This window comes from Thermobia domestica, unplaced genomic scaffold (assembly GCF_964235325.1).
Source record: "Thermobia domestica unplaced genomic scaffold, izTheDome1.hap1.1 HAP1_SCAFFOLD_565, whole genome shotgun sequence".
NCBI lineage: Eukaryota > Metazoa > Arthropoda > Insecta > Zygentoma > Lepismatidae > Thermobia > Thermobia domestica.
Window position 1 is genome coordinate 1 of NW_027656275.1, and position 18,679 is coordinate 18,679.

Consider the following 18,679-nt stretch of genomic DNA (forward strand, 5'->3'; position numbering starts at 1 on the left):
CTACTGATTAATGTGGAATCCCAAACCACATGAGCTCCAGCCAGGAATCGAACTCGGGTCTCCCACGCCAAGTTCGCGTACGCTAACTGCTCAGCCACGAAGGAACTCTTGTTAAGTGATCAATCATGATTTACCATGTGGTGTTCTGATGAGTATGTATGTGTGTGTATAAAGAATGCCTGGTGAATGGCATCTATCGACCTGTATAGTGACCAGAATCGCAGAATGAACTTTATTGGTTGGAGTTTAGCGTCTCTTTCAGCACCAAAATTATGCGAGATGTGAGCCTACATCTTAAAATAGGATCTGAAACATATGAACTCCCACCGGAGATCGAACCTGGGTCTCCTGCTTCAGCACCTGAAGTGAAATTTAGAAGTGGGAGCTAAAGGGTGTGGTCCTGGTTGTCGTGAAGGAGGCTTGGCTTGCCACCTAGCTTGCCTAGAGTTCTGTGGTTTTCCTACCTCTTAAATTACCAAAACCTCTGCAAAATCCCAATCCCTCTCTTTAGTCGCTTAAAACATTTTTAAAAAATCTATGAGCAACCACTTAGCTTGCCTAAAGTCTTCCACACTCTTTAGCTTGCCTGGAGCTGTGAAGTACTTTCTCTTGGCTGCCTAGGGCTAAAGACCACATTTATCCTACAAAAATCTACTTTAAAAAACTACAGTATATTAGTCTTCAAACCTCTGTTATATTATAGTAAAATGTCTTATGTTTACGTATATATATCAAAAGATTGTAAAAAAAAAAATCCAACTTATCATGTGCTATTGCTTAACAAAGTAATTTTATATGGTAGAGGTAAAAAATAACCCTCTGGCTTATTTTTAAACTAGATTAGATTAGGGTGCCTAATTTAAGCTATATTGTGCAAAATATGGTCCTTCATTGTTGCTGTGCAACTCTCCTAGTGGGAGTTCTTATGGTACGGATTCCACGTCATAAAACTGTATAAATCCATGTCTTATATAGCCTCGGTGCTGAAATGAAAACTAAACTTCAATCCAACCACAGCCAACGTACGCAGAAATTTTGGAGGAACAAGATAAAATCGAATAACTCGAAGCATTCTTTTCTCAAGTCGATTTTAAAATATATATTTTTCTAATTATTAATATATAATGGGATCCTGAATGTATCACCGCCAAGTGAGGTTTTGTTGATAATTTTCTATCAAAAACTTTTTATAATGCTATATGGTAGAAGATAAAACAATAATAAAAGATGAGATACTTTCTAGAATTTCGGGAGTCGATTGATCGAAAAAGCAATGGCTTACCAGTCCTCGGTAGTATAGTGGTTAGTATCCCCGCCTGTCACGCGGGAGACCGGGGTTCGATTCCCCGCCGGGGAGAATTGAAGTTTTTAAAATTTCATTTATCTATAGAGTATTTTGTAATGTTTATTTTCTATGTAGTATTACCAATAAAATCTTTAATGAGTTGGTGTTTCGAATGTATCAGTTTATCTACAAGGTATCGACTCTTTGAATATTAAACTTTACAAGATTTAATTTTGACAGGTGTCTTTTGAAACTAACTGAACACTATTCAGGGATTTCTGCAGAGGCTGAAACGAATGTTAGTCTTGCAGTGCCAGATCCGGGCTATACGATGGATGGATTAAACCCTTCCAGTCAAGTTTTCACGGCGGGTCGTTTTAAAGATGTATGCGGTTTGGCATTGTCAACGTGGTATACGGCACTCTTTCTGCTGGCCAGTTCCATACGTTAAATTGGTAGCTGCACTTACGTTAATTGTTGACATTAAAGGCATGAGTCTATCGTTTTGCCTGGTGGCAGAAGCTCGTGATACACGATGCCCTTCCAATCCCATCAAATGCACAGCATAACCTTCCTGGGAGTCCATGTGGGATTTACTACAGATTCTTGTTACTTCGACAACAATATTTTATTTCGTATATTGTTGTCGTAGGGTTACCACTTTCATCACTCGTGCCTTAAATCTAAACTCCTCGAAAGAGGGGGGGGGGAAGTAATCAACCACTTCAGAAATGGCTTGAGTTGTTACGTTTCAGTAGAGATTCGCAGATAGAAATTCGATCAAGTAGATAGTTTTGAGTCAGATCATATTGCACAAAACGTCTACCTTCTTTTTCTAGCCAACTTTCTCCAAATAGTTTAGCACTGCTTGGGAATGTATGAAAAATAAAAAAATACCCTCCCCGGCGGGGAATCGAACCCCGGTCTCCCGCGTGACAGGCGGGGATACTAACCACTATACTACCGAGGACTTGTAAACTAATTCTTTTTCGATCTATCGACTCCGGAAGTCTTAGATTACAACTCATAAAAGTATTCAGTTTCTTGTTTTAACTTCTATCATATTATGTTATAAATAAGAAAGTATCATCACAACCTCACTTGGCAACATACTCAGGATTTTATTGTATATTAGTCACTGCAAAAAATAAGTATTTATAAAATCGACTTGAGGAAAGAATGCTTCGAGTTATTCGATTTTATTTTATTCCTTCCGAATTTCTGCCTACGCTGGCTGTGGTTGAATTAAAGTTTAGTTTTCCTTTCAGCACCAAGCCTGTATGGGTCATGGATCTAAACAGCTTTATTAAGGTGGAATCCGTACCATAAGAACTCCCACCACCGAGAGAGTTGAGTTGAGTTGATTTTAGTTTAGCGTCCCGTTCAGCAGCGAGGCTATATGAGACGTGGACCTACTGATTAACGTGGAATCCGAACCACATGAGCTCCGCCAGGAATCGAACCCGGGTCTCCCACGCCAAAGGCGCGTACGCTAACCGCTTAGCCACGAGGGAGCTCCACCACCGAGAGAGTTGCACAGCGCCAATGAAGAACCATATTCTGCACAATATAACATAAATTAGGTACTCTAATCTAAGCTGTTAGTTAATAACAATAATAATAATAATAATAATCCACAAGTTTTTTTTTTACATCTACCATGTAAAATTACTTTGATAAGGCTGTAAGTAGAGCAATTAGCACATGGGAATTTGGACCTTTCTTAACAACCTTTTGTTATAAAATTTTATTATATAGGGTGTTTCAAGAAGAATGATCTGATTTTAAAAGTCCATATGTATTGATAAAAACGTACTACAAAAATGGGATATATTGCAAAATACTAACAAAATCTTAGCTATGCTATTACAGATGCTCTATATGTCCTCCAGCAGTAACACGAACAACATATAGACGATAGCCAAATTCCACCGTTTCATCGGAAGTATGAGGCCAACCTGGATTTTCACCATTGCACAAGCATTTTGTCTTCAAATTGACGATACCAACGTCGAATGTTTTTTGCGGATGAATGCCAAAACTTCAACGAAAAGCACGCTGGACCGAAATCACTCACCGAAATACGGACGCCCTGACTGACTGCAAACTGAAAAGACGAATTGACTGACATCTAACGGCGATTTTCTGAAACTCTAGGCCATGCCCATTCAAACAACACTCATTTTCTTGCCGGCATGTTCCACGTTCCGTAATTATTACCGTCCAAAATCACGTCATTCTTTTTGATACACGGTGTATGATCTGTCAGGAAAGTAAATGTACACCTATTTTTCGAGTCTGGCATTCCTGCGCTCCATCCGTGGAGAGTATGAGAATTAAATCAATCAAATGTTTACTGAGGGGCAAAAATAAAAGTTTAATCTGAATAAGACATTGCAGAGGAGCACAAGCTGTGAATACGAATAGTGCATAATGTAAATAAAGGACGACACCGAAAGAGAAAGCCAGAAACAGCTGTTAAACTTACAAAAAAAGAGTAAAAATTGTCGAAGTGGGAACATAAAACATAAATACAACAAATTACGCCGACAACTAAATGATCACCATGCCATGATCTTGGTGTAGTGGTTAAGGTGCTGGCTGTCAAATGCAAAGGACGCAAGTTCGAATCCTCGGCAAGGACACTTTAAAAAATTTTTGTTAATAATACATACAACTCATGAGAGATGGTAAAAGAGGTCGTATTTAGTTTTTCGTAGCAATTATTATTGGTAATGTTTAGTACTGATAATACTTTTTGTCTTTGCGTATTGCTTTTGTTCTTGTCTTCATTTCGAAAGAGAAGAATATCCGAACAGATTCCACCAAAATTCCTCATATTTTGAATGTAAACGCCATTTGCAATTAGTGAAGAATAAAAATTGAACGTTCCGAAGTAGCTGCAAAAAGTAAAAGGAAAAACATGGAAGTCGAATATACTCATGGTTACTAAAAATACAATTTCTACATGCCTTACACCTCCCGACCACGTTTCTACGTTAGCAAGTAAGAGGCTTGTGTTTAGGTTAGGCTCGTCAATACGTTTTGCAAAGGGGCCCGGTTTAGCTGTGACGCACCACAGGTGCGAGAAGGGAGAAAAACACTTTTTCTCTCTCCCTCTGTGTGTCTATTTATCTATCTATTTGTATATATATAACGCTATTTGTGAATGCCATAACCACCCTAATTTTCAGCGGATTGAGACGAAACTTGGCACAAAAATTAATTGTTGAAATATCTTGATGAGTTCGTTAACCAGAATAATCAGATGAAAATGTTCAAAATGGTGGCCCTTTAAACTCTTAAAAAGTTCGAAGGGAACCAAATTTCGCCCATAAATAGGTATTCAGAAAGTTTGTATAAATTTTTCTCTTTTACTGAAATATTTGTGTGCAGAAACTTATTGAAATATTGGACCCGATTAATCGCCTAAAGAAGGTTCACGCCCTTTCGCTACGGTCAGGTTTTTTTTTTTTTTTTTTTTTTTTTTGCAGGAGGAGGTTATTTTCCTATCGGAACAAGATGATTGTTAGTGATGATATGAAATTACACATTGAAAGTGAAGTAACTTGTGAAACGTGTTATTTGATTTGCTTTTTAGTAACACATTGCATTGCAAATAAAGGTAGGCAACATTAGTGGTAAGTAAAATAACAATAATAATAATAATAATAATAATAATAATAATAATAATAATAATAATAATAATAATAATAATAATAATAGGTGTTGTTTGTGGCAAGGCAATATCTTCCTCAGTTCTTCTTCAAACGTAGTGATTGTAACGCCATATCTCCCTTACAAACAAAATATTAGCAATTTATATCGAGAGAACGGGAAACTGTAGAGCGATGGGAGCAACGTTGGACAGTATGCACTCATAGTACTCAGAAAAGTAAGCGATTTCAATGCAAAATGAACGAAGAGTCATTGTCATGGGTACTCATGGGGCCACGGCAGAGCCCTCTTTAGGCAAAATGTCGATAGCTTATATCGAGAAAACAGGAGGTGATAGTGGGATGGGACCAACGTTGGACACCGTGGACCCATAAGGCGCATCGAAAAAATTAGGGAGGCGGGCGCCAGCCAGCCTTACTTATTTCCACATAATAATATAAAATTATATTGTCGAAATACACACACGAGTTAGCTACTAATATTTCATATTATTATTATTATTATTATTATTATTATTATTATTATTATTATTATTATTATTATTATTATTATTATTATTATTATTATTATCATCTACAGCGTCTTTTCATTACGTGAGCATGTTTGACATGAAACCAAAGAGAAAATCCATCCTTTAGCGAAAAGAAACAATACTTTCTCTCAAATGGATAAAATATCAAGCCGAGATTGATTCGAACTCGCATGGACGGCGCGAAAAGCCAGTGCTTTGTCCACGATTTTTTTAACTGACTCACCGAACGCGTTTCAGTAACTTACTTATTGCTAATTTTACTTGCTTCACTCGTTTAACTTGCTTTTTCGAATAACTTATAACGACAGGGACACGAACACAGAAACATCGAGAACAGTTAAAAATGATAGATGCTCTCCCGCCGAGAATCGAACCCGAGACTCCATACACCCAAGGCTCACATGCTAGCCTCTAGACCAGCGGCGATGGCAACGCTCACTTCCTGTGTCGTTAGGGATTACGACCACTGTATTGCCAGCTATCACTTCTGTGGGTTGTATACTATGATCACATGTTTCTTCTTTGCTGGAAGAGTAAATCTACATTATATGTAATACATGAGGTATTTAGACCTACATGCTCTTCATATATTGTAATAAAAGGGTCATGGTGTCGGATTTTAATACATGACGTATTGCAGGATACAACATGCTTTGCATTACATGTTTGTTTGTAGACAGCTACTAGCTTAGTGTTCTGAAAGGTTGTGTATAAACTAGGGATAGCCCGTTCCGGAATTATTAGTTTTCGGACTCCCGAAAGTAAAGCCGGACAAATTCCGGAATTCGGAAAATTCCAATTTTGTAATAATTTCGGAATTCGGAAAAATCCGGAATTTAGAAATTTCTGATTTCGTTAACATTCCGGAATTCGGAAAATCCGGATTTTTTCGAAAGTCGGAGTTTTTCTCAATTCCGGAATTTTCTAAATTCCGGATTCTTTCCGAGTTCCGAAATTCTCCTGAATTCCGGAATATAACTGAATTCCATAATTTTGCGAAATCCGGAAAGTGAAAGTTCCGCTTCCGAAAAATGAATTTATTTTGGTTAATATGAATCGTGGCGGAAATAAGTCTTTGACCAGGTAATGGCGACTGCTTTGAAAGAAATGGGGAGTATGAGAATTCAGTCTGTCATATTTGTAGTTTCGTGTGGAGAAAGAACGAACTTGTGAACCAGTGGTTTAAGAAAAACTCAAGTTATTAATGTAAACTTTGCCGACCTTCATAAAAGAAATACGAAAGACATTTTGAATCGAAAAATATAACATACAAGTTTGCAAGCGGAGACAAAGAAACCTAACGTAACCAGACTAAAGACGGATTGTTTACCGCGTAGCGATCGCGGTTCAGTGGTCAAGGTGCTTCTGCGAATGCACGTTGCAATTTTATTTTCTTACTTTAGAATTTTTGATGGCGATTGATCAGCGATAACATACGTTTTATTATATTCAGATATTTGAATACTCGGATGTTTCAATACTTGAACTATCAAATCTTCAGGAATAATAATAGTAATAATAATTATTATTATTATCTCGTAGAAGATTAAAAGCTAGAAGCTAAATTATCGCTCAGGTCATACCATTACAAGTAGAAACGTGACATTTGGAAAGAATATTTCGGTTTGGTTTAATGTTGCTCACGAGAAGAGGAGTTTCTCATCTCGTTTCTAAAACAAATAAAATAACATGAGAATTAACATTTTACATTCGAGACGGGTCAGGGCTAAATCAAAATTTTCGTCTCTCTTTGGAGATGAGAATCGAGACGAGACGAAAAGTATCGTAAACATTTCCCGTCTTGTCTCGATTCTCGAAATAGTGTATGTCCATTCTTTAAGTAACAATTGCTCTGTAGACTGAATCTCATAGGCTATTTCGTTACATTGTATTTCAGAGCTCATTGAATTATGCTCTGTGTAGGCATTTTTGTAGCAAAGCTTTTATATTTACCTCTGCATATTCTAAAAATTAGTTTATTATATGCCTTACTGTCGCGTGATATTCAGTTATATTTATTACAGTTATTTTCCTCAAAACATACTTTCTACATGAAACTTCAATGAAAGGTTCTAGTTTAAAATGTTGGTAGTTGCAGAGGTGTGTCTTGAAGGTACGGAACCCTTTCCCCGAAATCTCTACTTTTAAGTAAGTTTTGCCAAATTTCAGGGCAAGTTTAAAACTATTATTATTATTATTATTATTATTATTATTATTATTATTATTATTATTATTATTATTATATCAACTCCATGTATAATCTTTAAAAGATATACGGTTTGTATCTGAATAGTAAAAGCTAATTGACTGTCGATCTCGGTCGTCTGGAAGTCTTCAGGAGGCAAGGACATCGGTCACGTTCTGGGTTTGAGTTCCGAAGGGGCAAGTATTCGGGCTCGAGCAAAAAATTGTTAAAAACTATATGCTTCATCCAAACATATTCAAAACAGCTGGGACCGGGTTTGGGCTTCTCAACGGCTCGAGCGGCTCGGCTTACAGCTCATTCAATATCGAACCGAATCGAGAAGTGAGCCGAGCCAACAGCTCACCACACCGAGCCGATTTGAGCCATTGGCTTAGTTGAGCTGAGTCGAAACGTGCTGATGAACTAGTTTCAACTTAGCTGGCTCGAACCGGTTCACATGAGCCGAGTAGGTGACCCATCCCAACCGAGAAAGCTCGAGCCATCGGCTCAATTAAGCTGAGTCGATGGCTTGTTCCAACTAAGCCGGCTCGGGTCATCGGCTCATCCCAACCAAGCCGACTCGAGCTGTTAGCTTAGTTGATACGAGCCGAACCGGTTGATATCACTACCCGAGTTGGTCTTCTGCTTGGGATCAAGAATTCGACCGTGTAGATCTCAGCCTTGATTTTAAGAACTACAGTATATATTTATATTGGTGATTACGACATTTGAGGCTCTCGTAATAATACTAATAATAATAAACTCTTGTCTTCTCGTTATCTAGACGAGACGATACACTAAAATTGCCCCACGAGATGCACTAAAATTACGAGATGAGACGCACCTCTGTCCTGAGCAACACTAAAAGTATTCCACATTACTGCTTACATTTCTCATGGCTTTTGCTTTCCAGTCTGATCAGGCCAATATTTCAAAACGAGTTAAAACGAGCTGAACGAGCGAGCGAGCCATTATCAAACTCAACTCAACTCGAAACTCGACCTCGAAAACAGCGACTTGGCTCGGAACTCAATTCAAGAAAATTACCTTTGACTCGACTCAAATTGTACTCGAGTTGAATTGAATTTTGGCTCGACTTGTGCTCATTCCTATTCGTGTTTGTATTTTATGTTTCCACTTCAACAATGTCTACTCTTTTTTCTCCTTTTACCTGCTGTTTCTGGATTTCTCTTTCGGTGTCGTCCTTTATTTACACCGTGCACTATTCTTATTCCCAGCTTGTGACCCGCTTCAATGTCTTATTCAGTTTAGGCTTTTCTCCTTACATTGACTTCACATGTGATTGATTTAATTCTCACTTTCCGCGCACGACCGATGAAAATGTTCGACGACACAGGGAGAGAGTGGTGCCTTTCCCGCTGGTCTAGTCGCTAGCACGTGCGCCTTTGGTGTATGGAGTTCCGGGTTCGATTCCCGGCGGGAGAGCATCTATGATTTTTAGCTGTTCTCGATGTTTCTGTGTTCGTGTCCCTGTCGTTATAAGTTATTAGAAAAAGCAAGTTAAACGAGTGAAGCAAGTAAAATAAGCAATAAGTAAGTTACTGAAACACGTTCAGTGAGTCAGTTAAAAAAAAAAAGTGGACAAAACACTGGCTTTTCGCGCCGTCCATGCGAGTTCGAATCAATCTCGGCTTGATTTTTTATCCATTTGAGAGAAAATATTGTTCTTTACGCTACAGGTAGTCCACTCTTTTCGTATTTTTCGCTGTCGTTCACAGTTAAAGTAACTGACTATTATTCTTTCTACGAATGATGGATCTTCTCTTTGGCTTCATGTCAAACACGCACACGTAATGAAAAGATGCTGTCGATAATAATAATAATAATAATATGAAATATTAGTAGCTAACTCGTGTGTGTATTTCGACAACATAATTTTATATTATTATGTGGAAATAAGTAAGGCTGGCTGGCGCCCCCCCCCCCTATTTTTTTCGATGCGCTTTATGGGTCCACGGTGTCCAAAGTTGGTCCCATCCCAGTATCACCTCTCGATATAAGTTATTGACACTTTGCCTATAGAGGGCTCTGCCGTGGCTCCATGAGTACCCATGACAATGACTCTTCGTTCCTTTTGCATTGAAATCGCTTACTTTTCTGAGTACTATGAGTGCATACTGTCCAACGTTGCTCCCATCGCTCTACAGTTTCTCGTTCTCTCGATATAAATTGCTAATATTTTGTTTGTAAGGGAGATATGGCGTTACAATCATTACGTTTGAAGAAGAATTGATTAAGATATTACCTTGCCACAAAAAAAACCTATTATTATTATTATTATTATTATTATTATTATTATTATTATTATTATTATTATTATTATTATTATTATTATTATTTTACTTACCACTAATGTTGCCTACCTTTATTTGCAATGCAATGTGTTACTAAAAAGCAAATCAAATAACACGTTTCACAAGTTACTTCACTTTCAATGTGTAATTTCATATCATCACTAACAATCATCTTGTTCCGATAGGAAAATAACCCCCTCCTGAAAAAAAAAAAAAAAAAACCTGACCGTAGCGAAAGGGCGTGAACCTTCTTTAGGCGATTAATCGAGTCCAATATTTCAATAAGTTTCTGCACACAAATATTTCAGTAAAAGAGGAAAATTTATTCAAACTTTCTGAATACCTATTTATGGGCGAAATTTGGTTCCCTTCGAACTTTTTAAGAGTTAAAACTGCCACCATTTTGAACATTTTCATCTGATTATTCTGGTTAACGAACTCATCAAGATATTTCAACAATTAATGTTTGTGCCAAGTTTCGTCTCAATCCGCTGAAAATTAGGGTGGTTATGGCATTCACAAATAGCGTTATAAATATATACAAATAGATAGATAAATAGTCACACAGAGGGAGAGAGAAAAAGTGTTTTTCTCCCTTCTCGCACCTGTGGTGCGTCACAGCTAAACCGGGCCCCTTTGCAAAACGTATTGACCAACCTAACCTAAACACAAACCTCTTACTTGCTAACGTAGAAACGTGGTCGGGAGGTGTAAGGCATGTAGAAATTGTATTTTTAATAACCATGAGTATGGTCCACTTCCATGTTTTTCTTTTTACTTTTTGCAGCTACATCGGAACGTTCAATTTTTATTCTTCACTAATTGCAAATGGCGTTTACATTCAAAATATGAGGAATTTTGGTGGAATCTGTTCGGATATTCTTCTCTTTCGAAATGAAGAAAAGAATAAAAGCAATACGCAAAGACAAAAAGTATTATCAGTACTAAACATTACCAATAATAATTGCTACGAAAAACTAAATACGACTTCTTTTACCATCTCTCATGAGTTGTATGTATTATTAACAAAAAATTTTAAAATGTCCTCGCTTAAGATTCGAACTGGCGACCTTTGCATTTGTAAGCCAGCACCTTAACCACTACACCAACATCATGGCATGGTGATCATTTAGTTGTCGGCGTATTTGTTGTATTTGTGTTTTATGTTCCCACTTCGACAATTTTTACTCTTTTTTTGTAAGTTTAACAGCTGTTTCTGGCTTTCTCTTTCGGTGTCGTCCTTTATTTACATTATGCACTATTCGTATTCACAGCTTGTGCTCCTCTGCAATGTCTTATTCAGATTAAACTTTTATTTTTGCCCCTCAGTAAACATTTGATTGATTTAATTCTCATACTCTCCACGGATGGAGCGCAGGAATGCCAGACTCGAAAAATAGGTGTACATTTACTTTCCTGACAGATCATACATACGTCAACATGATACAATTTACTACAATAAAGGTTTGAAGACTAATATAATGTTTTTAAAGCAGATTTTTGTAGGATAAATGTGTGGCCTCTAGATCATTGAACATGTCATGACTCCTTACATGCTGATCTTGTCCGACTTTTGTCAGAATATCATCTATGATATTCTTCTCTATGATAGGGCCCCCAATATGAGGAGCATTTTGGACATTTCCAGAACGAATGTGACTGAAGAATCTTTCGACGTTTGTTTTGATTATGTATCTTGCCCGTAAACAGCACATATTTCTTTACGGAGCAACGGAGCATTTGTGCTTTTATTATTATTATTATTATTATTATTATTATTATTATTATTATTATTATTATTATTATTATTATTATTATTATTATTATTATTATTATTAAATATTCTGGCTGTCGGTAGATCCTGGGACTAATTAGTTATTTCTCCTTTACGTTCGGTTCTGAAAGTGTTACTTTTACATTTCCTGAACTTCAGTTTACTCTCTTAGCCCCCCATTATTTTCTTTTATTTGTCAAATCATCCATCAATTGTGTTGTTCTTCTTCCTACTCCTCATTTTCCTTCCATCTTTCCATTATTTCGTTATGAAGAAGACAATTTCTTTGGAAGATGGGACCGATCCAACTGGCCTTCCTACGAAGGGTGCTGAGTAAAAGCGTCCTTTTCTCTCCTACCCTTGTTAAAATATCTTCGTTTGTTACTCTCTCTGTTCATTTTATCTTCGCCTCTCCACTGCATCTTTATCGAAATAAAATTGTAAAATGCAGCACAGGTTTACGGGAAGTTCATTCATGTTCATGACGCAGTACCTTACGTCTGACAACGAGAATCGGATACCTTTTTGCACATTTACTAGCTTCAACTATCGGTTGTCAAATGACGTTAGATCTGACTCGGTGGGCGTGATATACTATGAGTGAGATTTGAGACACTAATGCCATCTCGTGGACATGATATACTCTAAGATTTGAGACACTAACGCCATCTCGTGCGCAAAATACTCAACACTTTTTAAGCTACCTGATAGTAAAGTACTCAATCAAAAGCGAAAATGTATATAAAGCTCGTTTGAAGAAGCAAAGTTATTGGTATGACAAGTGACAACGAGTGTGAATTTCCCGAATAGTTTTGGAGTTTAAGATTCCCTTAACTTGAAGGCTGTATGAGATTTGGACCTACAATTCAACATGGAATTTAAGGCTCATATAGTCTGCTTCTACCGGGAATTAATCCCTTTCGTACTTCATTTAATGAATCATTTTACCTGGTGTTCACGGTAGTTGTACCGTGCCCCTTTATAGCCAAGTGGGTAACGCGAATGATTTTCGTGTATTTAGTCCCGGTTTCGATTGTTGTTTGGGAAGCCTCTTCGACACTTTGAACAGTTGCTCCTGTCTCTCATATGTACTTTATTCGAAAGGTGCATTAAACTTTAAATCAAATCACTCAACAGTTGACTCGCATATTACTTGTATAAGAAAATCTCAAATTCACAATAATTACGGTACCTCTTTTAAAACGCTTCAACTGTACCGGTTGTGCCCATTCTCACATAGTTTACGGAAGTTATCAGAATCAAACTAATAGGGCATGGCAGAGAAATGAAGACACTTGTTTCGTAAATGAAAAAAAAAAAAAAAAACTTTTAGATGATATGGCCCCTAATGCATATACTGTGTGCCTATAAATCACATCAACTTACCAATGGGTATAACTAAAAATCTTACTAAGAGAAAGTTGTAAATTAATTTTCCAAAGCTACAATGAATAAAGATTAGGTCTACTAATAAAACTCCAATTGACCAAAGCAGTATATATAATCTTAAAAATATATATATACTGCTTTGGTCAGAGAAAGTTGGCAAACCAAACACAAGTTACTCACTTACGGGTGCAAAGCACAAAATGTTGAATAAATTTCAAGGTGTGCACTGTCGCAATTAGACTATGTTCTATCTAGCATGTACACTATTTTGCCCACTACCATGAATATAAACGTAACTTAACGCACAATGTCTAACAAACTTTCCATATTAAGTTAAATGGGTTTACGATTGAATACAATGGTAGTGCTCCCACTCATGATTTTAGTTTATAGTTAATCTTCTGACGAAAACGAGGAGCATGTAGAGATATGGCGATATGATAAGTTAGTAGAATTACGCTTAATTTCTTTAGAAAATATATAAATACGAGACAACTGAACTCTATATACCGTGTGTATCAAAAGTCCCGAGCCATAGGCCACCTTCGTTATGCGTAAAAATACGAAAAATTGGAAAGAAAATAGAGTTGTTGGAAATAGGTTATTTTCAATCTAAATGATGGAGTTTTTTTTCAAACACGGCATCTGTTTCGGCTCCACACTGGTTACGCGTTCAATATTAACTGAAAAAGCAATGTTGTCAATTCAGCGAGGTTTTCCGTTGAGTCCTCACCATACCAACCATACAGCATTGTGGACAACTGATTCGAAGTATTTTGATTTCCTCACACAGCAATGCCCGTTCACCGTGTCATTTTTGCGTACTTTTACCGTCCGTTCGAACACTCTGTTCCCAAACGACTAAAGCAATTGGAAAACTTTCACTATTTTATAATGAAAACCTCCTATTTCCATCAATTTTCCTCTCTTTCTAATTTTAGTATCTCTACTCATACGGAGTTGACCTATGCCTCGTACTTCTGATACATCCTGTGGATTCACATGCTATTACATCTTCACATTTCTTTGATGGTGCACTCTTTTCGAACACACCATAAGCTACGCGTAAAACTTGGCCCTTCATGGTCTAGTGGAAAGCGAATGCATACTTGGCCTCTAGCGGATTTAGAAAGCTTGTACTGAGGGGGCGGATAGACTCCTGTATGACAAATGTAATCGCAAAATACAGAGTTTCACACGTAAACAGAATAAAACTGTGCAATATTATATAGTATACAGTGGGACATCGATAACTCGAAACTTAAGGAAATAGATAAAAATTCAAGTTATCGAGTTTTTCGAATAATCAAGGTTCGAGTTATTAAGGTGGCCACAACAAAATTAGAGATACGAGGTTCCGCTTTCCTCATTAAAAGTGACTATATAACCTCTACACATTAGCTATAATGATAATTACGTAAAAGCATATAGTTATAGCTTCGAGCTATCGAAGTCACATCAACAGAAATTCGATTTATAGAGGTAAACTTCGACTTGTACAGGTCCGCAGATACGAAGGTTCGAGTTACCGTTTTAAAGATAATTATTAGATCGTTAAAATTCGACTTATCGAGGTTGTAATTTTTAAATATTAAACTTACAGGGTTTCACTTAACATTAAACGTTATGGAGCGTTCAAGGAAATGTGAAAAAATTCGAGTTATCAAGGAATTCGAGTTATCGAAGTCCAACTGTATTATGTTATAATTTTTTGTCATAATGCAAATAACTAATGACTTTGTTGCGAGCTTTTATATATTATGCGTAATAATAATTAATTGTAATATGATGAAAAATACTAGTATAGTACGTAGTGTTCAAAATAAATTGCAATGAAGGAAACAGATAAAAGCTGTTCCCTAGTTTTTTTAAACCTAACTTTATACCAGTAATGGCATGGGTCACCGGGTCTCTTGTGTCATGACTTTTGTCGTCGTTATCCAGGTCTGGGTTTCGCTTCTCAGACCCGGTTTGATTCGGCGCCCCAGACAGACCCGACAGCTCAGAAGGAACCGAAATGTCATCTGTGCAGCCTTACTTAAGAATTTTATAGTTCACTAAAAGCATTCACTGCTTGAGCTGGAACATTAATTTGTTTGACTCTCAGTGAGACATTTCTTAATCAGCAATATACAATATCTTGAATATTTTAAACATAATATCATGTTTATTCGTCTTCCCATACGTGGTTTTTGAACATACCCTATACAAAAAAGAATTTTAAAAAACACTGTTTGGACTTGGTAGTATCTTTTATATATTCTAAACGACAAGTTTAACAGGTTTGCTCGATTAAACTTTGACGAAGAAAAATTTGTAGCTTGTCTTTTCTGTGATTCTGACGGGTTAGTACTCTAATAAACCTTGTAGTTATCTTTCAGTGCAGTTCTTCACCCACAGACTTCAACAACAACCGACAAAAAAAATTGTATTTAATGGAAAAACAATGAGAGAAGAGAGTATCACGTTTGTTAGAACTGCATTAGAGCCTTACACGTAAAACGTTTCGTGTCCGGATTCTACCACGTCATGTTTTTGTCCGAGTTATGGATCTGTCCGGATCAGATCAGGTCACGGATCATCGGTTCTAGTGAGTCTTAAATCTGGCTGCTCCTGAGTCTTCCAGATCACGGGTCACAAACTTCCTGACTCATTCCATCGCTGGTTTTCATGAAGACATAATTTTGCACTATTAAAAGAAAAAGTAAGCAAACTGTAATTTTAAAAATAAGAGGAAAATCGTTCCCCTATGTCAAGCACTTAGCAGTTAGCACTTGAACATTATAGCAACTACCGTGCATATGGTACTTAAATGATAGCCGTCTTTGTCAGTTTAAAGTCTGTACCACTTCTCGGAAATTCTAGGGAATAAACTAGCATTAGTTAGCAAATCTGTCTTCAACATTGGGGGAGACGAGTAAGATTTTTTTTTTTAATTTTTTTTTTTTTTTTTTTTTTTTTTTTTTTTTTTTTTTTTTTTTTTTTAGCGATGTGCAAAATATTTAAGACCTTGAAAAACAATGCTGTCGAGGATCAAGGGAGCAGAGTTGTCTTCAAAATTGGGAGGCGGGCAGATTTGAAGCTTATTCTAGGAGACAATTTCATTTCACTTTCCTTTGTGGCAATCGGACACAGATCATCACATTTCTTCTCAAAAAACGTATTTCAAATCGGATTATTAGGGGGACAATCCCCCTCAGTTCCAAGATTGGAGGGGACATGTCCCCTCATCCCCGTGGATTTGCGTCAGTGGGTATGCCCGCCCCTTCCACTCTCCCCATTGATCCGTCAGTGCATTTGACGTGATTGACGGATCCCCTTTTTTGCAAGAGAGACTGGTCCTATTCCTAGTATGGTCTTGAAGATCATACCCTCCGTGCCTGAAGAAAAAAAAAAAAAATCCAAAGATTGGCACTCGCTGTCACACCAATCATTTTACTTCTTCAAATAATTATAAGGTTTTCCTACAGTAATTATAATTATTTCTGTACTAAATACGAGGTTTCGCTACAACCTAAAGTTGAATTAGTTAAATATTTTATTGATAATACTTTTTAGAAATTATTACAAAATAGCCTACACCTATTTTTTTATTAAAAGGATTAATCCTCCCCGGCGGGGAATCGAACCCCGGTCTCCCGCGTGACAGGCGGGGATACTAACCACTATACTACCGAGGACTGAAAACATGCTATTCTTTCGATGTATCGAATCGAGATATCCAAGGTTATAACTGATATTTTTTATAGCATTACAAAGAAGTTTTAAATACCGTATCGTTAGAAGAATATTACTCGAAATTCTGATTGATAATATTCTGAGCTTACAATGTGCTCATCTTTGAGGCCTAATACTTTTTGTTTTAAAGTATAAATTGGTATTTACACAATCAACTTCAAGGTAGGCCTAAGGTGTACCAAAAAAGAAGAAAAAGAAAGGATCGACTTATACGATAACGAGAAAGAAATAAAAGAACAACATTAAATCAAACTCCTTCCGCCTTATGCAGAGTCGTTTTTACGTATGATTAGCGTCATAGATACTTGTTGCAGTGGGGAATATCAGAGTTGGCGACAAATGATTAGTGTTTTAACGCCATGAACGTGGAGTAGTAAAAGAGAATGAAATGCATTTTCCTGTGGTTATTGTAAACTGGATAATTGCAATGAGAAGTTAGATTCATGTTACGATTGCTTGTGATTTTAAGATAAGAGTACGGCATTATTCGTAAGTGTATTTAGATTATGTCCAAGTTTACTAACTGAATAAATAAGTCATTAATAAGAGTTCATGATAATTATTTGTAGTAATTTAGCTACTCAGCTGCGCCCAATCTTTGGTTAGTCCTGTTTGGGCGCAGCTAGTTGCAATGATCATGTACTAATCTCGGACGTAGGTCCACGTCTCATATAGCGTCGCTGCTGAACGGGACGTTAAACTCAAAATCAACTCAACCTGTTATGACCTACACTCGTCAAACTCATAATTTGGCAACCTAAGAACGGTACTGTACAGTACAAGATTCATTGTGATTACGTCACAAATGCCAAAACTACATAATTCCGGGAACTTTTAGACTGTACCTCACATACTCTCATTAGGCTTCTGATGATAACGCTAACAGGATGACAATACGGTTAATAAGATATAGTCTTTATAACTAAAATATTGTTCAATTACCCTTTATACCCTTTATACCCTTACCAGATACCCTTTATGCACATACTATTACTTGTAGCCAGGCCTGTATCCAAGGCAGTGGCGGATCCAGGGGGGCGCTCAGGACGATTGCCCCCAGAAGAGAAAACTTTCTTATTTTATATACAGTAAAACCTGTCTTCAACGGACCCTTTATTAAACTGAAAACTCTCTTAAACGGAAATATTTCACGGTCCCATGAATTTTGGAGAACAAAACGTGTAAAAAGTCCCTTCATTAAGCGGAAACTGTGTTAGGCGGACAACGGAAAGAAAAATAAACATTTAACGGAAAATTCTGAGTTCCGGACTACAGCGTTTAGAAGATGTTTAGACATTTTGTGAGACATATACATTATACTGTCTGCGATAAAATGTTCGTTCTTTTGTTAAATATTTCTAGACAGTGTAGACTTTCCCCAACCACTACTCATATTCACCCCCCACAAATTGTCCTTAATCCCCGCAACTTAATCAAGAATCATACGGAATGTCGGAAAGAAGAAAACGAGATAGAGGAAGAAGAGGAATACGATACCGAGTTCGAAGAAGAGTGTAGAATAAATACATATCAAGATGCTCTCAGAAGTTTAAAGGAACTGCAAAAATTTGCCTTACGGAAAAATGATTCTGATTCACTTAGTATAATTTCTCAGGCTAAAGTGTATGCGGAAAGTCAAGCAGCCAAGCAGCAATGTACACAGAAAACCCTGCTTGGCTATTAGAAAAATAAAAAAAAAACGTGTGCATAGTATATTTTGTATTCATTTTATTTTTATTTATTTATTTTATTTATTTTATTTATTTTATTTTATTTTTTTGTA

The 18,679-nt window shown here is 36.8% G+C and overlaps 3 non-coding genes across 3 annotated transcripts; 1 reads left to right on the plus strand and 2 right to left on the minus strand.

Moving 5' to 3' along the window:
- Positions 1 to 1,285: 1,285 nt before the first annotated feature.
- On the plus strand, positions 1,286 to 1,357 carry TRNAD-GUC (transfer RNA aspartic acid (anticodon GUC)). The gene has a single exon. It is a non-coding gene; the product is annotated as a tRNA-Asp (tRNA).
- Positions 1,358 to 2,183: 826 nt separating this feature from the next.
- Positions 2,184 to 2,255, minus strand: TRNAD-GUC (transfer RNA aspartic acid (anticodon GUC)). Its single transcript has one exon. It is a non-coding gene; the product is annotated as a tRNA-Asp (tRNA).
- Positions 2,256 to 16,766: 14,511 nt separating this feature from the next.
- TRNAD-GUC (transfer RNA aspartic acid (anticodon GUC)) lies at positions 16,767 to 16,838 on the minus strand. The gene has a single exon. It is a non-coding gene; the product is annotated as a tRNA-Asp (tRNA).
- Positions 16,839 to 18,679: the final 1,841 nt, after the last annotated feature.